Source organism: Archocentrus centrarchus, chromosome 11, assembly GCF_007364275.1.
Source record: "Archocentrus centrarchus isolate MPI-CPG fArcCen1 chromosome 11, fArcCen1, whole genome shotgun sequence".
Lineage (NCBI taxonomy): Eukaryota > Metazoa > Chordata > Actinopteri > Cichliformes > Cichlidae > Archocentrus > Archocentrus centrarchus.
Genome location: NC_044356.1, coordinates 8309 through 17200, shown reverse-complemented (window position 1 = coordinate 17200; position 8892 = coordinate 8309).

Here is an 8892-nt window from a genome sequence, read left to right as displayed (position 1 = left end):
ACAGTTCTAAATAAGAAATTGTTCTTAATCTGTTTGCCTGGTTAAATAAAGGTTTAATTAAAATAAATAAAAAATAGTTCTAAATTGTTAAGAAGAAGAAGAAGAAGAAACAGCCTTTATTGTCCCACAGAGGGGAAATTTGGGTGTAACAGCAGCCGCAGTTATTATAAATATAAGTAAAAATATAATAATTCACACTAAGAAAAGAATATAAATATATATAAAATCAACAAACAATATTAACCTTAATACTACTAATAATAACACTATATACAATGTGCATGATGTGCCGGACTATTTACAGTATATTATATATTATCCTACATTGTGTAGGTTATTGTGGTTTTTGTTGGGAGCAGTGATGATTATAAAGTCTTACAGCTGCTGGGAGGAAGGATCTACGGTAACGCTCCTTTGTGCATTTAGGATGCAGCAGTCTGTCACTGAAGGAGCTCTCCAGCTCAGCAACAGTTTCATGCATGGGATGGGAGACCTTGTCCATCAGTGATGTTATTTTGGTCAGAGTCCTTCTGTCTCCCACCACCTGCACTGAGTCGAGAGGACATCCTAGGACAGAGCTGGCTTTCCTGATGAGCTTGTCTATCTTCTTCCTCTCAGCTGTATACAAGCTGCTGCTCCAACATACTGCTGCATAGAAGATGGCTGATGCCACCACAGAGTCATAGAAGGTCTTCAGGAGTGTCCCCTGCACTCCAAAAGACCTCAGCCTTCTCAGCAGGTAGAGTCTGCTCTGACCCTTCCTGTAGAGCGCATCAGTGTTATGAGTCCAGTCCAGTTTATTGTTTAGGTGAACACCCAGGTACTTATAAGAGTCCACTATCTCAATGTCCACTCCCTGGATGTTCACCGGTGTCCGTGTGGTGGGTCTGCGCCTGCGGAAATCCACCACCAGCTCCTTGGTTTTAGCGGCGTTGATCAGGAGGTGGTTCCGCTGGCACCAGTCCACAAAGTCCTGAGTCCACTGTCTGTACTCTGAGTCATCCTCACCTGTGATGAGGCCAACTATGGCAGAGTCGTCAGAGAACTTCTGCAGATGGCAGCGTGGGGAGTTGATGGAGAAGTCTGCAGTGTAGAGGGTGAAGAGGAACGGTGCCAGCACAGTTCCCTGTGGGGCCCATGTTAATCCATGTTAACTTTGTAATTCACAGTCCACTAACAAACACAAGCACAGTGCTATATTTTCTGATATAAATTCAAATTTGTATATCTTTTGATAGGTGTATTCATTTATTATAAATTTTGCTTTAAGTAATACTGAACAAGGACCATAATTTTATTTACAAGGTTTACAGTGCATGCATTTAGTGATATTTTTATAACAAACAGTTTATACAAAATTCGTATTAAACGTAACTTTAAGTTTGAAACAAACGGGAAAAAACAAACAAAAAAAAACTTACCTAGTATTTTTAGGCATACTTTCACATTTTTCAATAACTTTCCACGATGATCATGTTCTTCCAACTGGTAACATCCAGCATGTTTCTTCATGGTTTTACCTAGCTTGAGCCTTCCATTGTTGATTCTGCCTGACTGATTTACATATTCCTCATTTAAAGTCACTTTTCCATTTGTCTCTGTTTTTAAAATCCTCTGTTTTTCATCCTTCATGACTACAATCGAAGTATTAGCTTTATACGACAGATGAAAAATCAGTGGCTGTCCTGCAGCTCCAAAACAATAAGTTCCAGCAGATTCTGAGAAATGGCATTCAACTGGCCCTAAAAGAAACAAAAATTACATAAAATTAAATATTTGATATAAAATAAAGTTTGAAATAAAATTAGTTATATAAATAAACCTGATAAATTGTGCATTTAAATTTATAGATAATCCAAGATGATTTGATATTACTTGTACTGTAAGTACTTCAATCTTTTAAAACTTTTACTATAAATAAATTATTTTTCAATGATGCTTACCCATTCAATTAATATTTCTCTACTGAAATCTGAGTACAATATAATATTAAACTGAATACCTGTTGCCTGTGCTGTTGTTGCCAGAACTGCGATGCTGATGTAGATGAAAATCATTGTTTCTGTAAACATTTAGAAACACATCACACTTTATTTAAAATTGTTTGCTCAGATATTTGTAACGTTTAATTAAAAGTTGATTTCATAAATTTAAAAAGGTTAGACAATCTTTACAGAATAGCAAAAATTTATTCATTTAATAATCAGTCAATTTCAGAAGACAAAATTTTGCCGAATTTTTGCTTGTTTTAACCAAAATCAACGTGCATGGATTCAAATTGAAAGCTGTCACTCACCGCATTTGAAAGAGGTGATGTGTTCTGTGTGGCAGCGTAAAACTGTACAGCAAATTTTTTACAGGCAGAGGCTGACTTATGGTCTTCCTCTTTGCTTCCTCTCTGACAAGAATCAAGTAAGCAGTTATTGCACTGTCACCCACAACTGTACCGATTGGTCTGGGATCAATGATATACCCATACTTTTAAAAATGTAAAATCTTGTTAAAAATATATATCCAAATATAATATAGGTGTTTACATGTCAGTTCATCTAAACATGCATAGATACTAGTCTGTGTCCATAGGCTCCCATTATAAAAATGGTTTTGGTCTCTATAACTAATTTCCCCCATTTGTTATAATTGTATAGGGAGGAACTTTTATATAACTCACCTATGACTAATTGGTCCTGAGAAATGTGACTATATTCCAGAACATGCATTTCAAGTGGTATCAGCAAAGTCTGGTAGCTCTGATATTTACTCAATTTTTTCTTCATCTTTGTTGTGTTTTTATCTACTGATGTGTTTTCAAAGCGTTTACTCTAGAGAAATTGAAATTGAGCAAATCTGGAAGATACCACCCTATTCCAGCTGAGGTAAAAAGGTGTTTTTGTTTTCGCTGGTTCAAAGCTGAAGGCTTGGAAGTGGAGATATAAGCCCTTTCTGCCAACAGTCATCATGGGAAATGTCGACTCTCTGCCCAACAAAAGTGATGAACTGGAGATACTGGTGAAGTTTACCATAAGTGCAGTCTCATGTGTTTTACTGAAACATGGTTAAATCAAAACATCTCAGACTCTAATATGGATCTACCTGGTTTCAGCCTCATACAGTCAGACAGAGATGGTGTAATCCTGCACATATCACTGTCAAGGAGAAGATGTGTTGTCCTGATATTGAATTATTGGCAGTTGGTATGTGACCATTATGTACCAAGAGAATTCTGTCATATCATAAGAATACCTGTGAACATCCCACCCAAGGCAACAGCCAAAGTTTCATGTGAAGTTCTCCATGAAACTGCTGCTAGGATGCAGACTAAACATCCAGAGACACTCTTCATAATTTCAGGGGACTTCAATCATGTTTCTCTCTCCTCCCACAATTTGTTGATTGTCCTGCCAGAGAAAATAAAATCCTTAATCTGCTATATGTCAGTTTCAAAGAAGGTAAGACAGAGCTACTGTCTTATTACCAGATGGAGCGTAACCAGTTACCACCACAGACACCATCCCGAACAACTCTGATCATCCACTTTGTAACATCTTTATGTAACAAAAATCATGAGTACTGGAAGACTCTAATCATTCAAACCGACAGCCATCAGGCTTTTCAATTCTCATACAAAAAGCAGATGAACTATGTCAGACATATGAATTTCCTTCTGGGATAAATAAAGTTCTTTTTATTCAGCCTTCCTCTATATTTGCTAGGTGTCTGTTTAGCAGAGTCACTGCAATGGACCATTCTAATATTGCTAAATATGTGGTTAATAATAAAAATTTACTGATTATACTTTTCAAGTAGTTTATGCTTGTTTGTTTGCTTTTGTTTTGTTTTTTTGTTTTTGTTGTTTTTACCTAAGTGCGATAGATCTATACTGTTGATGCATTTTGCTTTCTAAGTCAGCGAGCTTTAACTAATGACTATGCACTCAACCTTGTGCAAATGCTTCAGATGGTTATTATGGCAATCTTGAACTAACAACACAAACATTATAACTAAATTATATGGCTTTTTGTGAATGCTGTCATTTTAATGAGTGAATTTTTTTCTTTTGATTTTGCATATATATATATATATATACTAGGGGTGGGACTCGATTAAAAAAATTAATCGAATTAATTACAAGCTTTGTAATTAATTAATCGAAATTAATCGCATTTTAATCGCATTTCAATATTTAACATGATAAATATTAATTTAAGTTTAGTTGATGAATGAATCAATATACATAAGCTTAAACTTTAAAATTTTGTTTATTTTCCCACCAGTCTACTACACAGACCAACAAAGGGTGGAAGTGCTCCTGTGATAAACTCCTGAAATTAAAGTTAAGCATCATAACTGGATAGTTTTATTCAACATTAATGTCTCACTTGTTATAGTTGGAAATTAATCATTTGCTCAGCTGTATTCCTTGATGTTGAAATGTGTTCTGCTTGTTTTAACAGCTTATTTTGAATTAAAGACTTAAAATTAAACCACAAAAAGGAGAAAAAGTTCGTTCTCCGTTTAACCAGCTGTTTTTACACAGCTGTGCTTCGCACTCACGGTTGCTAGGCAACATGAGCTACGCAGAGGTGACGGCAGGTGACGCTGATATGAAGGCTAGACGCTCACTTCCGGCCTTTGTGGGCTGCGAAAGACGTGGGCCGGGTCCTTCGCAGGATGCAGCCCCTAATTTGGACATTGTGCATCGATATAATCTGTATGCCGGGAACTCGTGCACTGAGAAACGTTCCACAGTGCAAAGTGCGATTAAAATGCGTTAAAAATTTTAACGCGTTAATTTCCCCGTAATTAATTAATCAAAACTAACGCATTAAAGTCCCACCCCTAATATATACATTTACAAAACATTATTGTTAGCTCAATAAACAGACATCACAAACAGTAAGTTGTTGTTCAGTAATGAACACTGAAAAAGACCAGGTAAATACTTCCTGTGGTCGGTTACTAAACGAAAAGTGTTGGTCTTTAAATGTAATGCACTGTTTGAACAATGAGTATAGGAGGAGTAAAAGAGTAAAATTTTAATTCAATTTTAAATATGTGGCATTTAAAAGACCTGTTTACAACATGAGTGTTATAAACCACATAACTTTGCATCCTGTTTGTAGTTGCTGGGTTGGTGGGGGGGTTTTCCAGTATGCCACCACAATATTTAGCTTTCAAACAATATAAGAGGATCCACAAAGTTGAGTGGGTCTCAGTCACCAGTTTTTGTATAATGTGTTAAACTAAATTTGTGCAGTTATACAATGTCATGCATTTAAAAGCTGAGACATTATAGATGTAGATTGTTAGTGTGTATTTTTTAACTTTATATATATTTTTTTAAGGATCTGCATTTGTCTTTATGTTGTTATTGGTGATTAGCGTGTCTGCTAATGCTATTGTTCTGACCTTTATATGGGACAGTAGGAGGGTTTTAAAAAGTTTAATAACTTCTAAAACAATCACTCACAAGACTGCTTAACTTTCTCACAGGCAACAAAGGTAAAAACAAAATAAGGCCAGCATGATACTGACAGTTGTCAAACCACAGCTTTTTTCTTTTTCTGTCACTGTCTTATCTGTAGTGTTTACTGTGAAACTCCCCCAGGCCCAGGGGAAACTCATCTGACCTAAAACAGCTAGACAGGCCTTTCAAGACTTTCACCAAGTACTTAGCATTTAATCTCACAATGTGTGGAAAAAATAAGATGTACTCTGAAACCAAACAGATTTGCTGATATTTATTGAAAGAAACCTTTGCAAAGAGATCAATACAGCACGGACAGTCTTCACATCAGCATTGACCAAAGAACAAAATAATAACCGCTCCTTTATACTTATTGTGTGTATACAATCTCATTCTGTTTGCTGTGGGGAGTTCCAGTTCCCACCACCACATAGTATCAGCATGATCATAACCTGCGTCGTGACCTTGGACACAGCTTACATTTAGTTGTTTTAGCATCTTCACTCACCTTCTTTGTACAAGAAAATTACAATTACATGCCCACATAGGTATACATAGGTTATTAGAGTTGAAACACAAAATTTCCGTTTTCCATTACAACAACAAACCAGACTGGTAAACACTTGTATTACTTTTGAGCTTAGTTTGCTCATTAATAAAAAATGAACCAACTGCTGTATACATTAGGAGGGGCTTAAAGGAACTTACTGAACCTAAATGATTTTTTTGGATATGTCACGGTCCTGGGCTTTGCCCAGTGTTTTGTGTTTTTGTTAAGTTTCTGAATTCCCTATGGGTTTTGAGTTTCAGTTCATTACCTGTTTTTTCTCCCTCAGTGTGCCTGCCTCCCTCTTGTCAAGTCCTCTGTATTTTGGTCATTTCTGTTTCTTTTGTGTTTAGTTTGCACTTCCTGTTTTATTTTCCTATGCTCCTGTGTGTCATGTTGAGTTTTGCTTCCTGTTTTCATTAGTATGATTCTGTACACCTGTTCTCTCCAGCTGTCTCCTGTTGGATTCAAGGATTCTTTATTGTCATTCGCATCACATTTACATGCTGTGGAATGAAATTTCTGTCCTCAGGTCCCAGTGTTGCCTTAAAGTATAATAAATATAAATAAAAAGTAACAATCCCTTGTCATTCCCTGTGTCTATATTGTCTGCATTTTCCTGTGTTCTCTGTTGCGTCGTCCTTCATTGTAGCAAGTGTCCCTGCTGTATTTCCAGTCTGTCTGAATTGCCATGTTCTTTGAGTTAGTTTATTCTCTGATTCCTGCCAGCAATAAAGCTGTGTTCTAAGTTACTCCTGTCTCTGAGTTCTACATTTTGGGATCACATTCCGCCTGCCTCACTACTGAATTATTCAATTCAATTCAATTCAATTCAATTCAATTCAATTTTATTTATATAGCGCCAAATCACAACAAACAGTCACCTCAAGGCGCTTTGTATTGCAGGTAAAGACCCTACAATAATTCAGAGAAAACCCAACAGTCAAAAACGACCCCCTATGAGCAAGCACTTGGCGACAGTGGGAAGGAAAAGCTCTGTTTTAACAGGAAGAAACCTCCAGCAGAACCAGGCTCAGAGAGGGGCAGTCATCTGCTGCGACCGGTTGGGCTGAGGGGAGAGAAAAGACATGCTGTGGAAGAGAGCCAGAGATTAATAACAATTAATGATTAAATGCAGAGTGGAGTATAAACAAAGTAAATAAGTTGAATGAAAAGAAACAGTCTATTGTGGGACCCCCCCCCAGCAGCCTAGGCCTATAGCAGCATAACTAAGGGATGGTTCAGGGTCACCTGATCCAGCCCTAACTATAAGCTTGATCAAAAAGGAAAGTTTTAAGCCTAATCTTAAAAATAGAGAGGGTGTCTGTCTCCCGAATCCAAGTTGGTTCCACAGAAGAGGGGCCTGAAAGCTGAAGGCTCTGCCTCCCATTCTACTCTTAAGTATCCTAGGAACCACAAGTAAGCCAGCAGTCTGAGAGCGAAGTGCTCTGTTGGGGTGATATGGGACTATGAGGTCTTTGAGATAAGATGGGGCATGATTATTCAAGACCTTGTATGTGAGGAGAAGGATTTTAAATTCTATTCTAGATTTAACAGGGAGCCAATGAAGAGAAGCCAATATGGGAGAAATATGCTCTCTCTTTCTAGTCCCTGTCAGTACTCTAGCTGCAGCATTTTGGGTCAGCTGAAGACTTTTCAGGGAGCTTTTAGGACAGCCGGATAATAACGAATTACAATAGTCCACCCTAGAATTAATAAATGCATGGATTAGCTTTTCAGCATCACTCTGAGAAAGGATGTTTCTAATTTTAGAAATATTGCGCAAATGCAAAAAAGCGGTCCTACATATTTGTTTAATATGTGCATTGAAGGACATATCCTAGTCATAAATGACTCCAAGATTTCTCACAGTGTTACTGGAGGCCAAAGTAATGCCATCCAGAGTAAGTATCTGGTTAGACACCATGTTTCTAAGATTTGTGGGGCCGAGAACAAGAATTTCAGTTTTATCTGAACGGTTACAGATGTGAACAGGTTGGTGGTGTACCTGGGGCTTCTGCTTAGGACTACACTTCCTCCTCACAGTCACCCAGCCGGCCTGTTTTCCCTGCTGCTCGGGATCTGCTGGGGGGGAGCTAACGGCGGCTAAGCTACCATGGTCCACACCCGCTACAGGAGCCTGGCTAGATATAGGATTTTCCAGGGTGCGGAGCCGAGTCTCCAATTTAGAAAGCCTGGCCTCCAGAGCTACAAACAGACTACATTTATTACAAGTACCGTTACTGCTAAAGGAGGCCGAGGAATAACTAAACATGTGACACCCAGAGAAGGAAAGTGCAGGAGGGACAGGAGAAGAAGCCATGCTGCTGGTGAGTCGGCTAAGAGCTAAGCTACTAGCTGCGCTAAGCTAGTGAATTTCTAAAAACAAATACAGTCAATAATGTGAATACAGGTGATTCAGCAAAGAGTGTGCTCTAGATAAAGTAGGTGAAGATTACACTAAAATATGTTGTTATCCAGATAGATCAAGCTATACAGATTTAACAGCTAACAGACAGCAAAACACGACTGCGGTCCGAAACAGGAACAGGAAGTGATACAATGCTGCAGTGAGAGCCAACACCAAGTGACAGTGCCACCAAGCTCAAGGATAATCTTGTCATCTACTATACTGTAGCACCATAGTATAAAATCAAATGACAGATTTTTTTGCATACAGTTTGTTTACAGTTTGTTTTCCTTCATTTTCACCATCCTGATTCAGTGTGGTGCAGTGGTTTGCCAACTCCTGCTTGACTGGGGCCTTTCTGTGAGGAGGTGTCCCTGTGCCTGCATTCGCTTGCAGGTTTTCTACATGGAATGCAATCAAAGAACATGCTTGCTTGGTTAATTGGTGATTCTAAATTGGCTCAGGCTC